Here is a 24,873-nt window from a genome sequence, read left to right as displayed (position 1 = left end):
TTTGCCTGCTTCCTGAAGCTGGGCCAAGAGATTGCTGAGTGGTCAGATTCTTTTAGAAACTCAAGTCATAAATCAAACATCTAATGGACCAGCTTTCATGTTGGTTTCAGTCTTTCATCCACAGAAACAAAGAATATAAGTAAAAGTGAATTAAAATAGGTTTGACTACATAAATACTTAAAACTGCTTTTACAAATATTACCTGCAAAGGTAAAAAAGGACCAGTCACCTGGGAAAGTATATTTGCAACATAAATAACAGACAAAAATGTGACAATCTTTAAAGAGTATTTACAAATCTGTACCAGCTAGAGGCAATACCCCAGTAGAAAGTTGGGCAGAAAATGAACTGGCAATTCACAAAGAAAGAAAGGCAAATAAATGACCCATAATGATTAGAAGAGCCTTTAGCCACACTAAAAATGAAATAACCATAAATTCAAACAGTGAGATAACATTTCATTTTTATAAGGTTGGCAAAAATTTGGTCTCACCAGGTATCAGAGAGCATGGGGAATAGGGACATTCACACACTGGGATGGTGGAAGTGTGAATTGCTGCAACCTCTTTCTTAAGTGCAGCTTGTTAAACTTTTTAACCTAATGTTTCATCTAAACATTTTTAGTGTGGGTAGCTTTTGACTAAGCAAATCCACTTCTCAGGCTTATTTTTAGACAATAATAGAGGAGTGCATTAAAATTTTTCCATAGTGCACAGATATTTGTGTAAGATTTGTTTATAGCAGCAAATTATAAAAACAGCAAAGTGTTTATCAGAGGGTTGGATACACACACACACACACACACACACACAAACGAGGATACTGTGCAGCCACTTAAAGATGACATCTATCCAGCAGCAGCAGTTTAGAGCCTGAACTCCGACAGGATGTGTGTTTACCTTTTAGCCCTATTGGATACAGATACGTGACCTTCGGTAAGTCATTTGACCTCTGTAAGCCTTGGTTATCATCTTTAAAACTGGGGATAATGTTAGTACTCATGTCTCTACGTGTTAAGATGAGGTGAATTAGATGAGACTATGAAAGAAAAGCTCTTAACTCTATACCTGACATACAAGAAGGACAGAATTGTCGTTAGTGACTAAGTCTCTTGATTTGATACTGTTGGCTTCTGCACAAAATGGCAAACTAGACCCGTGACTTTGCCTCTTATCTTCCCAATACCTTATTGAAATAAAACTATTTTTTTAAAAAAAGAATAAACTTATAACAGTAAAGAAGACACTATAAAATAGAATGGACTGAATAAGAAAGTTTCCTTAAAAAACAAAAACAAAAATAAGGAAAAAGAAGTTCCCTTAATGATTAAAAGTATTATTGTTATTAAAAAATCAGTAGACATACTAGAAAATGTTAAAGAAGCTTTTCAAAATGTAGAGCAAAATGACATGAGTGGAGATGTAATAAAAAGATAATTAAACACAAAAATAAAAATTATATTTATATAAAATATATACTATATAAAATCTAAAATAAATAGAATAGCAAACATATACTAAAAGCACTTGAATATGTGCCAGCCACTGATTTATATCCATTATGTGCATTATTTCAATAAGTTTTCCCAGCAAACCTATGAAGTAGCTAGGGATATTATTCCCTTTTGATAGTTGGAGATATTAAAGCACTAAGATATCAAGAAATTAGCCCCCGGCCACATGGCCAGTATATGGTGAATTTAGAGTATGCGCAAGGCAGACACAGGGGCAGAAGGTCCCCATGAGATTTGAAGCAGCTCCAGGGTGAGCATCTAGAAAATCACACACGTTGGCATGGCAGACTGAGCTAGTCAGTGACAGTCCAAAAACTTCCACTCTTCTGGCCCTTCCAATACTTATTCCTTGTATTAAAACATCCTTCTGGAAACACACAGACAGGCTTTTATTTTGCTGACCAAACGCTGATGGAGGGAGGCTCCAAACACTGAGCCCCAGTCCAGGAAATCCTATATCTAACCGACAGGTGCCTCAGAAACAACACAGAAAATTGAAGGGAAGAAATTATTAAAAAGAATCTTAGCACTCAGAAGTCATAGTGCTTAGATTAAAAGGGCTCGTGTCCAGCTAAATGAATTAAAAAGAAAAGCAAACAATGAGGCGGTCTTATGGTAGTTCAGAATGCTGAAGGTTAAGAGAACATAACTTTCAGAGAGGAAAAAAGTAACCTACAAGGAATGTAAGTTAAATTGGCTTCTGACTTCTCACCAACATGACTGTATGATATTAGAAGGCATTGGGGAAACACCTTCAAAGGTCTGAGGAGGCATGATTTCAATCTAGAATTCTATACCTAGCCAAACTCTAAAGCAAGGGTTAAAGCAAAATCTGGACATTTTCTGGTAGATAAGGACTCCAAAATGTTAACATCTATGTACAAGGGGAAAATCCTAGTTAACCTGGTAAACTTTCTGCATCAGGCAAGATGATGATGGACAATCATTTTAATACTACAAGTTTATTTCCATGAGTATTAAAGAGATGTAGCATAGCACACTTTCACATTCATGTATGTTATTTAGAACAATGGTCTGTAGGTACTTAGGTGTAAAAAAGGAAATATAGTACAGATATGTAATAGAATAAAAATAGAAACACAGTTAAAAAAAGATAGTATGTGAACATGGCAGGGTTGTGAAGACACCACATGAATGAGTGAAGTTTGGGAAATATCTTGCTAAAGTAAATGACTTAATGTATTATCTTTTCCAAATATATTTACATTTTAAAAGAAAAGACTTAAAGAACACTGCAGAGCCAAAAGCAAGAACTCATCACCCGCAGCAATGCCAGGGCAGAGGAGCCTGGGGACCGTTATTTGGTGACACTCCTAAAGATAGCTGAGTTTTCGTTGCTTAGAGTCCATATCCATCATCCTCCCCACAGAAACTTCTGACTGCTTTGGCTTCCCAGGAAGCCTCTCCTGCAGGGAAGGGAATGTGAGGACCGGTTGAACTGAGTGTTCTCATTTGCCCACGAGTTCCATATCTCCTTATAAAGTAATACATTTAGCAATCTGATTCGTGTGCCAAGATCTTTATTTTTACTTCCTCCTATTTCTTTCTACTATTTATTTTAATCTTTTTAGATTGCATCTTTCTTTGTAATCTCAAATCTTATTTGGAGTGAGGAAAAGTTTATCTAAATAAAATTAGTCACACTAATCTCAGTTTCTTGTGAGAGTCACAGCCCCCCAGGTCCTGATCACCTGAGGACATGTGGATACACTCGAGTTTCTGGTCCCAAATTTCTGGAATTAAACCTCAGTCTTATAGTCAGGGTTCTCAGTTCCACAAACAAACACTAATTCTGAAGCCTTAAGCAGAAAAGGAACTTATTGGGAATGTGTCAGATAGTTCACCCAATGGCTAGGAAGGGTGGAGAGAAGTGTAGGAAGGAAATAGAAGAGGCAAAGCAGGGCCAAGATGGCACCCCAGGACTGATGGTCTGTTCAAGATGCTGACGCTGGCATTGTCACCACGTACACCAGCTATGGTCCCACCAGCCACACCTGGACTCTACCCTCCGTCAGAGGCACTGACCATAAATTCTAAGGGCCCTTTGGACATTTGCATTCCTCAATGAAGACACAGAGACTCAGGCAGATGTAGCTGGTAGCCTGAGCTGCCCATAAACTAAAGAAGGAAACATCTGGCCCTTTGGGCCCGGGTCTCCTTACTGGGATTCCCTGACACAGGAGGCAGGGTGGGCAAACACAAGGAAAGTCTGCTTCATGTGGTGATCTGAGGTTCTGCCAGGGCAGCCTACCTTTACTGTCACCTCCTCTCTCATTAAATTGAGCAGTTTGCAAATAAGGATATTTATGTCTGATTGGTTACATTTACATGATATATATTTTCTATTTCTTTCAAAGTCAGACTTTAAACACAAGTTTCTCATCTAAAATTTTAGAGTCTTCTTATTTGTACTCCTAAATAAACCTGGACAAATCTAAGGAGTCTTTACTGTTAAATTCTACTGGGACATAAGTTTCAGATTCCCTGTGAGTTTCTTTCATTTTAAAAACTCCATTGTAGGGATAAATTCAGAGAGACGGAATGTTCTAATCCAATTAACTACAAGCAATGTAAGATGCTAATTTTATGAATTCTTGAAGGTGACTTTAAACTGGGATAGCAGGAACCCACTGAACTGCTTAACTCCAAAACTCAGTAGATGTCTCTGGTAAATTCTGGTAAAAAAAATTTTGTGATGGGGGAGTGGGTACAGCTCAGTGGTAGAGTTCATGCTTAGCACGCACGAGGTCGTAGGTTCAATCCCCAGAACCTCCTTTAAAAAAAAAATCTGTGGGGAAGCAAACACATCTGGTTTGGTGATGTATGAAAGATGATGTAGGTACATATTTGTTAAAAACAATTAATACCAACTGTTGGTTGATATTCTTTGTACTAAATTATATTCATAAGCAAGATTTGTATGTTTCAGTGGGTCTGACCTCACCCTGCTCTATTACAATAACATTCCCAATATTTGTTTTAGTCTCTCCTTTACATTCACAACATCCTGGAGGGTGGTGGTGTTCAATTTAATTTGTCAACCTATGTTAATTTTACAAGGATCCAGATCAAACTGCTATATAAACAGGCACTGCCTTGGAGAGGCTTCTTGGTGATTAGGCTGAAAAAGTTGCAGCTGAACTGAAAAATATGCTGCCGGGGTATTTTTCATTTCTCCCTCTGCAATGTTAATGGCTCAAATGAAAGAGCTGTTTTGCTTTAACAATAGAGTCCTTGTTGAAAGTACTTAACAGAGCTGTTCCACGAGGGTGAAGCAGTGTAATTAAACCATTAATATAACAAAGATACCGATAGTTGCTAAATCCAAAGAATACACTTCCATCTCACAGTAGAAATTAAAGGTGACTTTCTTTTCAGCTTGTAGCTTGAATCTCTGCTTAGGGAAAGCCTGTCCATTAGACTTTTTTTTTTTTTTTTTTTTTTTTTTTTTTGCAAGGAAACATCATCAATCTGTGAGACTTACTACAATGGGATATTATTTTCCTCAACAGAGGCTGTTATTGAAACTGCATATTATCAAGACAGCTGTCCGATTAAGTTTTTATAAAGGATTAGGGGGTTATATGAGTACCTAACAGCTGCAGCAGCTAGATTAAAACTAGGGTTCCCAAATCGTATGTATGCCTCTTGATATATGAAACGAAAAGACATACTCTTTACCAGTGCAGCAAGATATTCGTATTTAAAGGGAAAATTAAAGTAAAAACAAAACCTCATTCATTTGAGCCCAAAGCATTGTGTGAATACAAATGAAGAGTAAACAGAAATATATAAAATGTGGCCCCTCCTCTTAAGGAGTCTACCATAGTCTCAGAGGGCAAGATGAAAAAGTGTGGAACAGTAAAATGTAATTAAAGATTTAAATAAAGTTTTGAGGCATTGAAGAAGTTAGTGCGTGAGTACCTGCTGAATTATACACACAGCTGTTAGGGAAGTTCAGGAGGTAAGAATGCTTCAGGGCCAGAGGTTAGAGACAGAGTTGATGGAATTTGTCAACTGAGACCCCTGAGAAAAGTCACCGGGACTGTCTGAGGAGCAATCTGCTAAGCTGGAAGTGACCAAGGGGATCACCTCCTACCCCAGGGCTTCCCAGACTTACCTGTTAAAAAGAATCATAGGAGAAGCCTCCTAAAAATAAATTTCCAGCTCTTTTCCTCAGTCCTATTGAATCATAGGTGCCAAGGAATGTATGAGCCCTCTTTAACTTATATTTAAAAAATAATTTTAAACTGGCTCAGAGGGCCCAAGAAACTTTGTTTTTTTGTTTACTTGTTTTTCAGGCCTAAGGTGATTATTTTCAACTGGGAAATTTAGGAAAAACTGTTCTAAGCCTTCCTTGTGATCTCAGAAAGTAAAACATTAAACAAATAGCCAAATGTAAAAAGAAGAAGGAGGAGGAGAAAGCAGATGGAGACAAAGATGTATATGTGAGCGTGTGTGTGCGCGCGCACGCGCATGTGTATAAGACAAATAGTAGTGCCCTTGGGGTGGAGCGGGGGAGAAAACTCGTGTAAGGTCCAGGACCAAAGAGTTGTGGGCCACTGTCTTTTACATAATAGACCCTCAAGAAAGACCTTGCAACTGAATTAAAAATGAAGCAAAGAACAAAGTAAGCTATAACCCTCAAACTTTCATGTCCCATCTATTACCACCTTATGTCCAATCCACTTTGTGAAACATCAGTCTGAAGACACAGACCATGAATCTTAATCTTTTGTGGATTGTGTAGCAAGACTGGCTCGGTCGAAACACTCAGTGCCTGGGAAACATTTAAACATCAAGGAGGTAAAGAGATTTTGCAGCAGTGAGGTAGAAAGTTGAAATTTAAGAAAAGGAGACTCAAAGCTGCAGCTCGGAGAACATAGCCAGATGCTTATTAGATTGTGGTAGATTTTGCTAAAGCATGTGATAGAATGACTAGTTCACAAAATAATTTTAAACTGGCTTAGAGAAACTTGAAGAAAATTATTTAAAACTAGCCCAAGCCCTCAGCAAACCACAGAAACATAAACTACCATATGGGGGATAATCTCCCTGTGGCAGGACGGAGAAGATGACCTAATCATTCTCCGCCAGCCCCCCTCATTCATGCCCTGGTTCTCGCCGCATTCCTCTGGTCAGTGGGAATTTCTAAAGTTTAATGTGTTTGCATGTATATACATTTTTTTTTAACCAAAGAAATGCCTGTACTCAAATCCTAATACATTCTAAAATTCTACCATTCTCTTTCCCTACAGACTCCTCACTTTTTTAGTACTGAATTTGTGAAGTGCCTTCATAAGTTGATTGACAAGAAAAATAGAAATAATAGTGTTATGGCATGAAGAGTTTATTTCTTGAAATTTGAAAGCTATATTTTAAATACCAGAATCAGGGTTTATTAGACACATCAACTTGTCATGAAATTCTTTTCTAACAATATTCTCCAAATGCATTTCTGCTGAGTATAGCTTGAATAATCCATGACATGACATTTTGCATAAGATCGAATCCATAGGAGGGGTGAGTAAACAACCATGATGAAACCACGTACTTGGTTTTATAATCTACTCGATGCCAGAGAGACAGACACAGCAACCTGCAATTTGCTGTTGGGTCTTATCAATGTGGGGCCTGGGGGCCATATTTAGCCTGTAAGCATCACTCAGGAAGCCAGGAGTAAGTCTGTAGAGCTCACTGTGAACTTCAAGGAAAGAAAGAAAAGAGGAAACTCACTGCTTTTCAAAGATGATGGAGTAAAAAAGTAATTTTACATATCTGTTTCTCTATTATATGTCTCACGTGTGTGTGTGTGTGTGTGTGTGTGTGTGTGTGTGTGTGTGTGTTTAGGCAGGGACTATTTGTTTTAGCATGTAAATTTACTGTTTGAACCAACTGAGTTTAAGACGGCAAAAAAATAACGGCTACTAAATGCCAACATTGGACGTTATCCGAATCATACTTCATAGCAAGGATATTTTTATCCTTAATTTATAGCTAAGGAAACTTATTTTCAAAGACGTTAAGTTACTTGTCCTAAGGCACACATATTGGACTTGGATTTATCTCTCTCCAAAATTTGTATTCAAAATCTTATATTGAGATGAAATATTTATTATTGGCTCATACAGCCACAACATGCAATTTGTAACACAATGGTCTTTGGGGGCAGAGAACTTGGGGTCTCTGTCAACCAGGGAAGGGCAGAGGAAGTCCCAGTTTTGTCACTCTCCCTTGTTGGATTTAGGCTGTAGCCACAACACGTCAGCAAAAGCATCTCAGGACAGACATTGCTAGGCAGTCTCCACTTCCACTAGGTCAGGGTTAATAATCATAACACATCTTGCCTTCATTTGCACATTGCTAACCCACACTCATGACTGAATTCTTCAGTATGTCTGCAGTGAATTAAAATAAGACCAGATAACAACAGAAAGTGCTGAGGGAAGCTCTTTTGAAATTTAAAAACAGTTTCCAGAAACAGAAACCATGCTCACATTTTAAAAATTCTTATTTGATTTTATTTGGAGGTGTAAGATGGGCTCCAGAGACCCTTCAAACCAGACCTAAGTGTCAGTGAATTTTGGTTGAGACAAGGAAAATGTCCTTCAACCTCAGATGCTAATACAGGTCACATCAACCATCATTTCCATTTTCTGGCAAAGCTCAATAAAATTTCCCACTATTTTTCAATTAGGAAAAGCAGTATCTCAGGTAACAAGGCTTTTGTAGCCAACGAGCAGTCTTGGAGTCATTTTTACTAAAAGTTATATTTACACAGGTATTAAACGGCAGATTTGTGTTGGACTGGGGACCCATTTTATACTGCTCTCTGGAGAAGGAACTAGAGAGAAAACCTTTCACATTTTCTTGTTTCTGCGATGTGCGTTCAGTTTAGTTTTCCCATTGAGAAAACTGGTGGGACCGGTGAGCCTGGGAGGCAAAGTCTGAGTCAGAACTTACATTACAAACCTGAAGCAGTGATTTTCCCCATGTTCAGCTTTAGTTGCTTCACCCTCTGTTACGAATCTCAGGCAGGGTCAGGAGGAGAGAGGGGGAGAGGGCACACTTGGCTGGTAACACTATTGGGAACCTTTAAAACTAAGCACATTTGGAGACTCCAACCCCAAATATGCAATTGTTCAATTCAACCTAGAACCACAGTTCTGTTAAACCTTATTTTTCTCTTCTGCATAACAGTAACTTGAAGCTAATTATCTGGAATGGAAAATGAGCAAGTGGTTCCAAAAACAGACAGGCTATGCCTACACATGGGGGTGGATAAAGCTCAGCGTCTCCTCAAGCACATCGATTCAGAAAGGAATGGACGTTGTTGATGAAATTTATCACACACGATGGGATGCGAGCAAATCCTTCATCCTAAAAAGGACAGAAATCCAGAAGGGAGTGACTCGGAAGAATGAGTCACTAGCAGCTGTTAAAAATCATAGACCTCTATTCTTGATTTAACTCTCTCCTTTGTCTACCCCAGGGCCAGTGTTTCTCAAACTTTAGCCGCATCAAAATCAGCTTGTGGGTTTGTTAAAACACGATTACTGAGCCCCACCCTCAGAGTTTCTGATTCAGCAGATCTGGCCAGGGGCAGAAAGTTCACATTTCTTGTGTTTCCGGTGATACTGATGAGGCTGGTTGGGGATACTGAACTATAAGAACCCCTGCTCTAGGTAATACCTGTTTCAGAATTGGTACCTGAGGGGCCAAGACTAGTTTATTTACCTGGAAAACCAGCCTAACATTTCTGAAAAACAGGTGCTTCCATGTTAACCTGAAAGGGGCACTGCTGAAAAAAAGAAATAATAATAGGATGAGAGGTCAAAGGAACACACTGTCAATGAACTGATGTCTCTATCCTGCCTGCCAGGTTCAGCTCAGGACCAGAGCCGATGGGTCAGGGCCAGCCTGTCCTTGGGGAGGCAGGATAAGGTATGAGTTCATCACTCCCAGACTAGACTTAAATTTGAGACCCGAGTTCACCACTTCAGGTGATAAGCTTGTTCAAGTCAGTTACTTAGCTTTTCTAAACTGCAGTTTCCTCAAATATAAAACCAGAAAACTAATACCAGTGATCTCACAGAGTTGGAAGGATTAAATGAGATGTTTAGAGAGCTTTAACACAGTGGCTCAGGAACAAGGCCTCACTAAATGCTAGCAATGCTGGCAATAAGCATTGTTTAACAATACTGTAAGTAGCATTATTAAACCATTATCACACCATTTTTACTATTCTCAACAAGCTTTGAAGTGTTTGTCTCATCTTCAGACATTGGAAACTGCATCACCGAGAAACTGTTTTGCCCCAGGGCATTTTCAGGAGCTCCCTGAAGTCATGCCCCATGATGTCGCTGCCATGAGCATCCTTCTAATCGCAGACGTCTAAGTGTGATCTGGTCCAGACCTTCTGGACAGCCCTCCCCGAGAACCTAGCCACACTCCTCAGGATTAAAGGAGGAGGTGTATTATTTCTTCAGGCCCTCCTGGAGACTCTGCCTGCCTTTTCTGGCCCACGTACTGCTATGTGTAGTTTGTGTCTGAAATGGAAAATTTCTGTAACACAATAACCAGCTCTGATCCCTGCAGACTCTCAAGTATTTTTTTTTTTTTTTGGTTTAAGTTAAACTATGACTTCATGTGCAAAAAAAAAGCCTCACTTCCCAGTGCCCACTTTTCTGAAAAAGTTAAATTGCCCGCTCTTTTGATGCAGGAACATCCCTGTGCTAGCCCATCTTCTTCTCCTGTGCCCCTCACCCAGCACTCCCCCAGGCACCCCCGAGGAAAGACAGGAGAGCATGGCTGCCTTTAGATTTATGATCTTGCTTGAAACTGGGTATGCTGGCCAAGCAAGCAACGGAAACCAAGGACTTAGAGGTTTCACTCATTGACTCACTCGCATTCGTCTCTCCTAGAGCACCAACCCTTCACAAACACTGTCTGATGCGAGCCTGGAGCAGGCCGAAAGTACAATAGGTTTTCTGATAAGTCACTGAGTGACTTACCTCTTTGACAGCCTGCTCAGCTCTCCGTGTACTGCACGGGCTCTGGACCCAACCTTCTGGCTTTGGTTCCCAGCTCCTCCCCTTACCAGCTAGCCGGGTAGCTCTGGGCCGGTTTCTCAACCTCTCCGTGTCGTCATTTCTTCATCCATAAGTGGGGCTTGACCCTCCACTGTAAGATTTGACAAGGGATGAGTTATGTCATAAATTATTAAGTGTTTAGGAGAGTTCTGGGCACATAATAAGCTCCACATATGTTGCTATGATTACTGTTACTACTTCTACTGCAAGGAAAGGAACAGTTATGGCTATATTTGCTAAAAAAAAATAATGCCTAAATAGGAAGCAGTTTGGGGTTCTGGTAACGGCACAACTTTGGAATCAGATAGACTTGATATGACCCCTGACTTTGCTGCTTAAGTTGTATGACCTTGGGCAAGTTATAAGCCTCTCTGAAATCCAATTTTGTTTATAAAATAAAGATAATAACATCTACCTGATAGAGTCACTGGGAAGATTCAGTGAAGTCATGTTTGGGAAGCAGTTGGCCAATGGTCGGCAGCCAGGGAATAGTGGTTATTATATGGTAAACTGGTCGCATAAACAAAGAAACCCACTAACTGCTGAAACCACTTACAACCACCCTGCTTAATACAACTGACTAAAATCATTCCAACATCTAAGATTCTTACAACACATATATGTAGTCAAAGAAGGCAGGGTAAATAGTCTTTTGTAAATTTTTCTGTCTCTGGTGGTAAACTTGGTTAGCTGTCTGGATTTATAAATTACTCATCACCCCTAACCCCAAACCAGCCTCCCTTCTTTATCAACCCCATTTTTGTCCCAGACTAGGCATATTGATATGGGATCTTGCCAGATTTCATAAGGAAACTATGATGACAGTGCTCCCCTGACCTCCAGCAGATGTGACCTTTTGTGTTATGAAATGAAGATACTTGAGGCAACACAAGCAGGACAGCTGCCTTGCGCAATTCCAGCGGGCACTACTCCTACCACATCGTATTAAAACTGTGCTCCAAGGGGTGCCTTTAGCAGAGCATACAAGAGAATGGGCGCCTCCTGGAGTTGTGCGCCAGGGTAGCTCCAATCCCAAAGCACAGGAAATCAAGCTCACTTGCTCGGACTTGGGCTCTACCCAACTCCCCTTCCCCTTACTTTTCATCAGTCCAACTTTGTCTTCCAAGCCTTCATTTATCCTCGCTTAGTGAGAACGTACTAATCCCCAGGTGATATAATCCAGGGGAGTTGTAGAATCACCGATGCGGAGAGTTTTCCGAGAGTTGAGAGGCCTACACAGGTCATCAGGCCGACACCGCCCAGTGCCCCAGGGGAACAAGCCAGCGCAGTTCCCATTTACCCTTTATCAAGAGGAAAAAACAATTTCCGGCAATGGCTTCCAAGGAGAGTTAGCTTTTTATAAACTCGGTTCTCACGGAAGGAGAGTGAGGGGAAGCGCAGGCGCGAAGCCTCTTCGCCCTGGGCTCCCTCCTCCAGCACCTTTGTTTGGAGCGCCTTAATGTGACTAACGGGTTTCCTGAAGATGCGGGAGAAAGGCGTGATGTTGGCGCGCAAGGTGCGCCGAGGAAAAAATGGATGAACCCAACACCGGTGCAGGGAGATAATGCGAAGTTATAATTCCAGGAACCCTAACCAAGCGGCTGGTTTTGTGCTTTTATACTTCCCTTCCCCCACCTTACTCACTTCTTCCACAATAAGATTATAGAAAGAGCTCTTTAGAGCTAGAAACTGTCCACAAAGCTATCTGGTCCTAAGGCCCTCGGTTTTCCGATGCGGAAATGAGTGCCAGATGTCAGGCAGAACAAAGCATCCAGGAAAGGCCATCGAGAAATCACTTATGCTTTCAGCTGCCTTTTAAAGGAGAGAGAAATGTATTCAGGTCAGAGTAGGTGGTATTGTAAAGTCTGTTCTATATATAAAGAAGATAAGGCTCAAAAGTAAATGGTGATGTATCTTCTTTCCTGGTTCTTAAACTACTCTGCTGGGTTTGGCAATCTATGGAGACATAAGAGTTGTGCTGACCAGAGCCAGCTCCCTGAGAATTAAAGCTGATAGGTGGGCGGGAATGCATGGATCCACTCTGAATCTTGAGAGGGAAAAAAGCCCACCTCCAATCAGTTAAGTGGAATCCACTTTAACATTGCATCGTTGCTGTTTTTTCCCCCTGCGCGTGCGCATGCACACACAAACACTGCAAATGGAAAAAAACAGAAGTCTGGAATCAGAACACCAGGCTTTTAAATTTAACACCAGTGTCATCTTTCTCAATTTCACATTTTTTTCTTCTGTAAATTAAGGATCATTATGTTTTTCTCATCGCACTGCTGTACAGATCAAATAATAATAGTAATAATGAAGCGTAACTGCTTTGTAAACCAGGAAGCAGTGATTCTTAAATAATTTGGTTCAAGGACCTTCTTTAAAATGTGATAAATGCTAAAGAGCTTCATGGAAATTCCCACATGTAGATACAACATCTTTCATGTAATTTCAGGGTTCACAGAGTGTCTGAAGACTCCCCACTTAATACCTGCTCTAAAAAGTGCTCACCAAATGTAAACTATTCCAGCCTGTATTGCAGTATTTTCCTGACTTGGCATAAACTAGGACGAGGCATTCATTTATTTGATAAACCCATACTGGGCTCTTACTAGGCACTGGGGTCTGCAAGGGCACAGATATCCTTGGAGAACTGAAGCAGAAGTGTCCCTTCACATGCATTGTATCAACTGAGAAGGTCACCTCACTAAGGCATCTGGCCTCAAAGTCCCTGTCTCGTTGCTCCGGTCAGATTGAGAGTAGCAGTCACCTCTGATTTGAGATAGGGGATCCGTGTACAAAAAGGTCAAGGGATTTTCCCGGGTCTATGAAGGTGTTCTTTGCCCCAGAACTTGATGCATCAAAAGACAAGCAGAGGGGAGCTGTGTTCAACTCTGGGTGAACACAACTCCTTGTAATTCTGGGATCTCCTGCTCTGAACCTCTCATGCCAGCGAAAAGGTACCTGTAAACATTTTCATTCTGCTACATTCCACTAAGTATACCTCTTGTAGATTGTTGCTGCCAAACTAGCAAATCAAATATTTCTGGTGACATAACTCAGAATCAGAAACAGCCATATTCACTATAAGCAGAGAGATTTTTGGTTTTGATTTGTTTGTTGGTTGATTTGGTTGGTTGATTGGTTTTAAATTCCTGCAATCCAGGGTTTAAATCACTCTACGACTTTCTAGTTTGGGGAAGCATAAGAAATGTATTTTCCTTATCTGAAAATGAGGAGAATAATTGTGACTACATTTAATTGTTGTGAGATTAAATGAGATATTTTACATAAAGTGCTCAATCTGTGCCTGGCACTTAGTGAAATCTCAACAAATCATTGATTCCATTCTTACCAGCTCTATCCTTAGCTATTGTCACAGACCCATGGGTTTCACCAGCAATGGGAAATAAGTTTTGTTGTAGCTGCTGTTTTCCAAAATATCATTTTTAAAAAATACGGCCACTGACTTGCCTGTAGACATGGTAATTTTGGAATGACTTAGGCTTGATTTTCTAAGCTCCAGACTGAAAGATCTATGAGTCGGGTTGTATGGGGAAGCAGTGGGATTTGGGAAGAGCTGGTGGGATATGCTAAAGGATGAGGACAGGAAGGTAAATTTGAAAAGAAGAATCAGAAGGAGAGATGATTGACCTGACGGGGAGTGCCTGAAAGACAATTAGGAAAAAGCAAGAGTAGAGAGCTGCAGGTGGGCCCATTTTCCCCTGTTAGCAAGGGCTTAGGGAAAGAAGTTGTGTTAGTAATTTGCGTAGTGTCTAGGCAGATAATCTCATTTAGATTTTGACTGGAACCGAGTTGCAGGAATACAACAGAATTTCTGCATGGAGCAGAATCAGGAAATGATGCCACATGTTGAGGAGAATGAAGAGATTTTAATGTAAAATCCCTTTGAGTCAACCTGGATTCAGTGGCTGAGTTACCTGCATATACATAGCTCGTAACAAATGTTTTTTTCACTGAAGTCAGGTTATTATCTTCTGTAAACCAAAGACTAAGGTTATGATGCATCTTCAGAGGAAAACAATGAAAGAGGCAGTTGGTGAGAGCTCTGGTGTTAAAAAGGTGACCTTGCAGGGGGTGGGGGAGGCAGGTATAGCTCAGTGGTAGAGTGCATGCTTAGCATGCACAAGTTCCTGGGTTCAATCCCCAGTACCTCCATATACAGACATACATACATACGTACCTAATTACCTCCCCCACCCCCAAAAAATAAAAAATAAAGTTAAAAAAAAATTAAAGATGGCCTAAACAGGACCCTTCCTTCTTTTAGACCAAGCCCTAACCCATGAATGAAAACTATGGAACTCATCAGCCACAAGGATTCAGGGGCAGTTGGGGAACTCTGGAGAGCTGCCTGTCCACCCATCAGCTGGCCAGTCAGCCCCCCGCCCGCACCCTCTGCTCTAGCCACAAATACATGAATCACCACCACAGCAATGTTAAGGGACCTATGCCGAATAAAGGTCCATACAACTGCCGGGGATTTAAATGTCTTCCTGCAAACCCTCATCGCCCCAAACCACCTACATTCCTAGAGTTTGCTCTGCCTTGCCAGCTTCTCTTTTGCATTGTCCAGCTGGGCCTACGTGCAGAGCTCCTCTGAGACAATACGTCGGTTCATGTCTGGAATGCTTCAACATACCATGGAACCAACTCCCACTCACATTTTCGCCAGAGGAAGAGATTCACAAACACCCAAGGAGCCCTCTGGCAGCCAAGGAGCGATTTCTTGAGTCTTTAATTCCAAACCAATGAAAACAATGCCTTCAGTGAACGGCTGCCTCCCTTTCACCTCTGACCCGTGAGTGTTGCCAGATGGAAATTGTTAGTGAAGATCCACATGTAACAAGACTTTTACTTATGACCTAAGAGCACACTCATCAGTAACCCCATGGGCGGGACTTGTTTGGTGCAGAAGTGATCTCAATCCTGTGTGTGAAGCCCTACGTGTTTGGATATGGCTCAGCCTATGGAAGAGAGAAAAACGTGTTCCCTTGAAGTGCCTCAACCAAGCACCTAGGCTGAAAGGAGGATGGGGAAACCAGTCCAAATTCTTAGGGCCAGCAGCCTAGGAGGGAGCCCAATGCCCAAATAAATATTTTCACTTCAGTCCAAATCCTTGCTCAGCTAAGCTGTCCTCCCCATATTCCGACATCCCCGAGATGATAAAGACAAGCTCTTTTATCTCACGAGCCACTGCCAATCAACTATTCATCATTTGCCTTTCCCCAATTTGAACATTTTGTAGCTCTCAATTAAGATTTTGTTGGAGTCCTATCAATATATTCCCAATAAAAGCCAAAGTGCCAATGGCACTGAGGCATGTTCAACATCAGGGGCAAGGATGTTAAAGAATGGGATTCCTCATCTCCGGGATGTCCCAGGCTGAAAAATGCACTTGTGGAAACTGATGGTAGACTCTTAGGATTCTGGATGAGCAATGCTGTCCACAGCCTGCTGCTTTAGTATGTTTCCCATCAACCCCCTGTGTTTCATTCCATCTCGAAGCTGTATGATCCTTAGCTGCTCTGTTCCAGTAAGTGTTTGGGCAGATGGATGTAAACTGATGAAACACAGATGTTTACAGAGACAGAGATTAAGAACACTGCCGGGTTGGGTCTGTTTGACTAGTGATTGCCACAGTATCTCAGCAGTTTAGAAGATAAAGATAAATTAACCCATGAAATCTATGACTGAATTCTAGTTATTTTATTTTTTTTTAGCCTCTTATAGAATTTTACAGAACTTACCTCACTTTTCAGTATTCCTATATAGTATTTTAGAGAAAGAAGAAGAATCATCAATTCATAAGCGGAAAACTGAGGTAATGAGAAAGACAGACCAGAGCCACACAGTTGAAAATCACTGGTTGCAACCAGAGGCTTATGTTTTCCTCAGTAGAAGGTGCTTCCTCTGGGAAAGGTTCTCATTACATCATCAATGTTTTTTTCCAGATACCAGTCTCCTTTGGGATGTAGAAACTCTGTCTGAGGAAACATTTGTCATCCCTCAGAAGTATTTAGATCTTTGTTTGCTCATTATTTTTTCTCCTGTTTTCCCAGTGTGTGTATATATTTGGGAATCCTTTTCCTTAGTGATTACCAATTAGTAAGACTATGAATTTAGTTCGACATTTATCTGTTACTATTTTAATGCAAATTAAGTGGCTGTCCTCTGAGATTCTATGACTTTAATACTATTTTTTCCCCAGAAATAACAATTATTTTCGCTCAGCACACTTATGCTTGCGCGCGTGTGCGCGCACGCACACACACACAACAGGTTATAAGACTAAAAAAACCCAGGGTACAGTGTACAAAATACTTTAGCTTATGCTATTATAGGACTACTATGACAGAACTTATGTTACTGTACCCATTTCACAAATGGGAAAACTTATTCAGAGATACAAAGTGACTTGCCAATATTACATGGTTCTTACATCACAAAGATAGAATTGGAAACCTAGTAAAAATCTGACATCTCAATCCAGGAACTTGCCAGTATATGCTGTGAGGCGCCTCCTGGAAGAAAAGCAAAGGGAGGCAATAATAAAACTCCTGGTCCCAGTGGGCCAGTCAAGGATCTGAGCACCTAGAGCCAAGAGATCAAACAGTTATTGACACAAATCCAGTAAGCCAGGGCAAAGGTTGGCAAGGGGGCTTGGTGTGGGTGAGCAAAGAAACGGAGCCCAACAGCCTCAAGGCACCCAGAACCTTCCTGCAGGGCCCATCACACACCTGTGTGCGGAGATCTTTTTTTGATGGCAGTTCTGGAACAGCTCAACCCATTCAGACCAGGGTCTTGGCAATCCAGGGCCTTGAGGAAGAAGATGCTGTGTGAGGTAAATGTATCCGTTTGTTATGGCTACTGTAACCAAGGATCACAGACTGGGTGGCTTAAACAACAGAAATTTTGTCTCACATTTCTGGAGGCTAGATTTTCAAGATCAAGGTTTAGGCAGATTGGTTCCTTCTGAGGGTTGAGGAAGAATCTTTTCCATGCCTATCTCCTTGGCTTCCAGGGGTTTGCTGCTAATCTTTCGTGTTCCTTGGCCTACGGTGCATCATCCTGATTTCTTCCTCGTCTTCCCATGGCATTCTCCCCAGGTGCATGTCTGTCTCTGTGTCCACAGGCCCCCTTTTATAGTGACATCAGTCACACTGGATTAGGGTACACCTTAATAACCTCATCTTAACTTGACCATCTGCAAAGAACCTATTTCCAAATAATCACCTACACCACAGGTGCTGGGAATTCAACACCTTTGGGGGAATATAATTCAGTTCATAACAGAAAGGAAACGTTTCTCCTCAGAAAACATCTCCTAATCCCAAAAGTCATCCTTGAATTTGGTTTTACCTGCCTCAAACATAATGATTAGCCATCTTTTTTATAAAGATAATTTTTCTTTCATGTTAAGTGTTTTTTTTTAACTTTGTGCATTTTAACAAATGACCCTTTGAATTTGGTATCAGATACCCTCATCCCTGAAAAAAGATAAATGCTCTACTAACAAAGGCCACCATCATCACAAGAATTCAGTACTTCTCTCTTATTTGAACTATTCACATTGCCAAGAACAATAAATATACTTTAAAAGGCTCAAAATCTACATTATTATTACTTATTAATTATTTATTATTATTATTATTAAAAGGAGACCCTGGTCAGAAGAAAGTCTTTTCCAATATGATACTGGAAATTTCTACAAGTTGTATTTTCAAAAGGATTTAATTCAATACTTCTGATAGATTTTTTTAAAAATAAATTATCTTTATAGTAAAAGAAAGTTTTTTTTTTTAAGGGAGGGAGGGGAAAAGAGAAGGATTAGAAGGAAGAAAAGAGGTAGAAGAGTAAACCCATGAAAGGGTGTAGCATATAAGTGATGAAGAATGCAGGTGTCTGTGTCGGTGGGTTAACCTCAAAGCTGGAAAGCTTTTTAGAGCTCCGTCTGCTGTCTGTTCTGTGGGCTGATGGGCGATTAGATCAGCCTGGTCCTAGCTCGACACTGGGAATGACATGCTTCTTATAAAGTTTGTGCCAGGAACCCAGCCAAGTCTAACATCTCTTTTTCATTTAAGTTAGCATTTTTCTTGGTTCAAATTCACAGGTAAAAGTTCCCTCCAGAGAACATCCAGGGTAGCTTTCTTCATCAAAGGGCTTACCTCTACCCTGAGAACTATTTGCCTTGTATATACACATACTTCAGGGAAAGACAGGATTTCATAAATGAAACACCTCCCAGAGCCCCTCCCCACACACTCCCTCCACAGCCCCACAGGTCTGCTCCCCTGGAGGGGGGTGGGGTGTATGAGGAATGCAGAGAGATGAGAGCTCTTGGATGAGGCCAAGGAGCCCTCCTCTCTTCATCCCACTCATGCAAACCAAATGCTTCTGATTCCCAGCATATTTTTCCTGGGTTTAAGCATAGAAGCAAACAATGCAGTAAACAGGTAAGAAGCTATTTTTTTTTCACTACAAGACTTAAATTTGTAAAGGTCCGAGATGAGTCCTTGATATAAGAAGACAGCAGGAAGTTCAATGCTCTGACAGTGTTATTCTCAGTATAGTCCGAGAACTACTTTTAGCCCAAACACCAGCAAATCTTGTTAAATAAAATTAACGGTGCCCCAGGCTCTGCTCCAAACCAACATAATCAGAAATTCTTGGCGTGGGAACTCAGGAATCTCATTTTTATCAAGTTTCCCAGGTGCCTTCCATGCACATTAAAGTATGAGCTCCACAGTGTGACCCAAATGCACACGAGGACAGCCCAGGGTTCTGTGCATACGGGTCCCAGTATGTACTTGAGGGTCCCTCGAGGACTGATAAAATCAGCCTTTCTAGAAAGCTGGATTTTAGATAGGGTTTTTCTTGACTCCTGGTATCTTTGCAAAATGTGTTTCTGCACCCTGATGTTTTCTGCTGCACTTCGAAGATCTTATGTACCATTGGATTATCATGAACTGTTTACCTGAATTTCTCCTTCAGTCAGAGACAAGAGCTTATTATTTTTATGCCTTTATATATCTCTTGCCTGGCAGAGTGCCTGCTTAATAAACCTTTGTTGCGTAAATAAATAAACCTAGCTGCTTTCCTTATCAGAAAATTAGCAAAGCAAAGGGTTTCTGCTTGTTGTTAGTAAGTTACTGAGATTTATTGCAGAACAGGTTTAATATCAGGCCAGGTCTTGTTGGATCTTTAGCTTTATCCCTAATATCCTACAACAGTAGCGTTTCATGGAAAAGAATCTAAAAAGAAAATGCATATATGTGTGTGTATATGTATAACTGAATCACATTGCTGTACACCTGAAACTAACATTGTAAATCAACTACACTTCAATACAAAATTAAAAAACGAAAACCAAACAAAAACAAAAACCAGTAGGGTTTCATTACAAATGCTGCCACCACCATCTCTTGAGTCAGAAATTTGATTATCCACCCTCTGTTCACTCCTCAGTGGAAAAGCTATGCTTAACAGTGGATAGGGTAGCCAGAAGGAGCCAAACGGGCCTAAGTAGAGAAAAAAAGTGAAAATAATGTTTAGTGTAGTTTATATATCCAGTCATCCCTAGGTATCCGTGGAAAGATTGGTTCCAGGAATATTTTCATCCATTGTGTCCTTCAGGCTGCTCAAGTTCCTTTGATACAGTGGTGTGGTATTTGCACATAACCTTTTTTTTTTTTCTTTTCCAAATTTATTTAGAAAAACACATTCAGGTCCCAGTAACCCTGTGCCCTTCCCCACCCCAGTCATAATTTAAATAATTTAGAGACAGAGTTGGGGTCAGGTGGGGGGAGTGTGGGAGAGGGAGGGAGGGATGGATGAGAGCCCACTACACTCCCTCAAGGCCCGCTTCTTGTCCTTATTTCCCTTTGCTGCCAGCTTCTTACCTCACTTGCCTGCGTGCTTCTTGGCCATGGGACCCCTGGCCCCTCACTGGCCCCCAAGGGCCATGGGGTGGGTGCAGGAGGCTGCAGCCACGCTGGCCCTCAGCCCTCCAGCTTCTGAGCCCACCTGCAAGCCCATGGATCTCTGCGTGCAGGCGCAGCTGGAGGGGTACCCCTCAACGCCCTCCAAGAGCAGGCAGCGACTTGGGGTTAGGGTGGATCAGCAGGCACTTGATGGTCATCAACACATGCCACATTCCCAGCTCAGCTGTCCAGTCCCTCTTGAGCACGTTGACACAGATCTTACCATTGGCGTCCACACTTGGGTGAAAGATCTTGGTCAGGATCCTTGAGTGGGGAGGTAGAAAAGGCCTTCCCCAGCAGAAATTTCATGCGGAACAAGCCTCTGGCATATGCGGTCCCCTCGGGTGGCTCAAGCTCCTTTTATAAAATAGTGTGGTATTTGCACATAAGGTACGCACACCTTCTTGTAGACTTTAAATCATCTCTAGATTACTTACAATACCTACTGCAATGTAAATACTATGTAAATACTTACTGGTGCCTGGCAAATTCAAGTTTGCTTTTTGAAACTTTCTGGAATTTTTTCCGAATGCTTCTGACCCAGGGTTGTTTGAATCCTCCAATGAGGAACCCGCAGATACGGAGGGCTGACTGTATTCAGTAGGAAAGTGACCCCTCAGTTTAGCCAAGGTCTAGGAACAACTGTTGATGGCACCTTGATGGTGAGGCCCTTTGCACATTGCTTCTCCGAGTGCACAGGGACTGCAGACTCAGGAGAGAAGAGAAAGCCAGTGCCTGGGGGAGTGCCTTCCTGGCTGTCTCCCCTCCCTCCCTTCTGAGCGCTCTCAGAGCTCTCAGGGGGGCTCTGGGAGACGCTGAGAGGCATCTGGCTGCTGAGCTCTAGAAATGCATTTCCCACCGGGTGCTTCTCCAAACATGCTGTGAGGCTGCAGAGTTACCCTCTGACGAGTGACACTTCAGGGATGGTTTAGTGGTTTAGGAAATTGATAAAGTCAGAAGGAAGCAAATGAGTTTGATCACAAGTTCTGGGGCCAATCAACACTCTAGGTCCAGGAAACTGATGGAGATCAGACAGGAAAATGCTGGAGATGAAAGCACCCAGTGTCTTGGCACATCTGGTTCGAGATGTGCTGACTGAAGAAGTGCCAGGACTAGAAATGTGAGAAGAAACACAGGGTCCTGGGAAAGGGCACTGCTGCGGGGCTTGGGCTGGTTTTCATGGTTTTTTTTTTTTTTTTTCCTGTTTTCTTCCCCCCAAAAAGCTGAAATAAAGTTGACCTGAAATAATTCTAGTCATGTGTATATCCTAACTCTGGCACATTCTTTATCATGTTAACTTCTCTTTATTGCAAAGAACATTCAGTTTACTGGACCCAAACATCATGGTGTTTTTAATTTAAACAGAGGGTCTTGCCAAACCCAGCCCTAAGAGAAATATTTTCATTATCCAGCTCTTTTATCAACTCCACAGCTCGGGTGTGGCTTCAGTCCCCTGCTTGCCAAGCCTCTGTGCTGCTGAGAAACCAAACACGATGGCCCTGAAACAAGAAAATACTTTCAATGCATTGGTTTCCACCTGTGTCTGATGTGAGAGACACCCCACAAGGAATGAGTTGCAGAAACAGGGGAGCCAAATTCAGATATTTATATTTAATAGTATTATGTGTGATTTAAAGACAGTAAAAGAGCTTTATCATAAGAATTGCTAATAATGTTGACAACCATAGGTATCAGTTATCGAAAAATGACTATTGCAGGGCGCTGCTCTGGTGACTTTACAGACGTGTCAACTTCCTTATAACCTTATTAGTAGATATCATCATCATCGTCGTCGTCGTCGTCGTCATCATCATCTTCATCATTTATAAATGAAAGCAAAGAGCAGACAGATCAAAGGGAGATGACTTGACCTATCATTTTGCCAGGTGCCTGGCTGGTCCACACCCTTAGAAAAAAAACCTCAAGAAGCCTGGTCTAATGTAGTTAGTCGAGACAGTTTCTCTCCATGGATTAAAAAGGTGAGTAACCATGGAAGAGAATCATAGAAGGGCATGTACTGAGTGAGTCATGAAGAGTGGGAAGATGCAGAGTATGGGTGCTGAAGGTGTGATCTGAATTGGATGCAGCCCCAAGCACTCTGATAGCAGAAACGATGTTAGAAGAGGACTTTGGAAACTCCCCACGATAGCTAATCCAGGTTTTTGGCAGCCTCTCCCAGATAGTCCTCTAATTGTACATTTTTTAAATGTCATGCAATTCACGTGCATGGAATCTGGTTTATTTGGAAGGTTAAATAAAAAGGAAAGTTGAGTAGAATGACCCAGAAATGTAATTATAGAACGGGATATAATGAAATTTTGGCTTGAGGTTCTATCCAGAGAATAATTATTTTAAATATGCTTTTCTTTAGTGTATAAATCAGCAGCATTCTTATATTTTTCTACAACTGCATTTATGTTTACACTTTGTTGCCCAGAATCTGTGTTGAGTTTATGAAAATGGGCACTCATTTCTCAATTAAGATGTTTAAATACACCTCACTGCTTTGCTGTAAAATTAGCCCAGAATTCTCAGAGCCGCTGGTGCAAGTTTTGGAATGCATTTAGCTCTTTTTCAGAGAGAGTGAGCTCCCCCAAAGCAATGCCAAAGGCAGGAGATCTTTAAGCATAGTGTCCAGCACAGAGCAAGCTCCTGGGCTGACGCTTGTGAGTAACTAGAATGAGGAATCCTGAGAACTGCTATTTGAGACGGTGTTCTTGAAGATCTGGTGTTATTTAATTGTGGACTGGGGAATTACCTATACAGTTGGAGTACAAATGGATCTGGGCAAGAATCCCCTTTATTATGTAAACTTTGCAGAGTCCTAGTCTAAGTCTCTGTTAGTCAATTAAGTGGGACTAGGGGGGGGGGAGGAGAGGAAACAGGAAAAGGAAGATAGAAAAGCAAAGTCTTTCTTTAGTACGGCCCATAGGACAACATTTCAATGTATGGGAAGTCCCTTTCTACTCTTGTAACATATTTCCAAAGTATCTCTGATTTATAGGCTCTGATATCTATTTTACATGCCAAATATTAAATTCCTATCTGAGTGCACATTCCTACAGTTATGTCTCACCCTCCAGGTTGATCCAGTGGGGATCTCCCATCAGCATCCCCCAAAAGTCCACCTTCCTGAGGGTGACTCTTTCTTTACCAAAATACTGAATCAACTGCAACTTAACTTAGAAACTGAAAGATGTGAAGGAAGGGATTTGTAATGATTCATCCACCTGGATGTGGAACTTGAAGAATCCAGGTCAGTGTAAGAGTGTAAAGTAGTCACGGTTCACCCTGGATGTTGCACACGAACTTCACCTGGCCTCGGCCGTGGGGAAATTTAACAGTATGCGTTTCCTTTAGGTTTGGCAACTGGCCCTGGAGCCAGCGGTAATTATTGTGCTTGCTCCTTCCTGGTCTTTCTCAGGAAAAGAAGAGAGAAATACATTCTGTCCAAAGAGGCTGAAGACATTTAAGTCTTGGAGATATTACGGGTTTGGTTCCAGACCACCAAAATAAAGTGAATATTACAATGAAACAAGTCACATGACTTTTTTTCTGTTTTTTTGGTTTCCCAGTGCATGTAAAGGTTACATTTACACTATATTGTAGCCTAGAGTATGCGTTATGTCTCCAAAAAATGTACGTACATTAATTTAAAAATACTGTATTACTAAAAAATGCTAACCATCATCTGAGCCTTCAGCAAGTTATAATCTTTTTATTGGTGGAGGGTTTGAATACCCCAGACATGACACAGATATCCAAAGTGAGCAAATGTTGGAAAAATGGCACTGAGAGACTTGCTTAACACAGGGTTGCCACAAACCTTCATTTTATTAAAAAAACAAAACAAAACAAAAACAAAAAAACCCACATTGTATCTGTGAAGCATAAGTAAACAAGATATGCTTGTATGTTGCTAAGGAAATAAGACAGATTCTTAGCCTAAAAAAGCTTATAGTCAAGCTAAGAAAATTTGGAAAAGTGTGCACAGTTTAAGAGCCAAAAGAGGAAGAGCCACCACACAGCATAAAAAAGAGACGACAGAAAGGCAAGCCGAGAGTCAGTCCCACGCGGACATACGGGAAGCCCAGACAGAAGGGCTTTGGGAGAAGACAGCAGCATTCGTCACAGAAGTTCTGAGAAAATGAGTCCTCTATGAAGACAGGGCTGCTTGCGAGTGAAAGCTGTATCTGCTAGTGAAGGAGATCTCCACTACGTCGCACAAATAAGGAGTCAATTA

General features: G+C 41.3%; 1 protein-coding gene and 1 pseudogene across 1 annotated transcript in view; one reads left to right on the top strand and one right to left on the bottom strand.

Moving 5' to 3' along the window:
- The window catches only part of PHLDB2 (pleckstrin homology like domain family B member 2), a 208,185-nt gene that overhangs the window by 10,565 nt on the left and 172,747 nt on the right, over positions 1 to 24,873 (top strand). The gene's annotated exons all lie outside the window — the stretch shown is intronic.
- On the bottom strand, positions 20,443 to 22,438 carry LOC116147157 (ubiquitin-conjugating enzyme E2 S-like; annotated as a pseudogene).

Source organism: Camelus dromedarius, chromosome 2, assembly GCF_036321535.1.
Source record: "Camelus dromedarius isolate mCamDro1 chromosome 2, mCamDro1.pat, whole genome shotgun sequence".
NCBI lineage: Eukaryota > Metazoa > Chordata > Mammalia > Artiodactyla > Camelidae > Camelus > Camelus dromedarius.
Note: the sequence above shows the minus strand (reverse complement) of the source record. Positions and strands in the feature narration are given on the sequence as shown.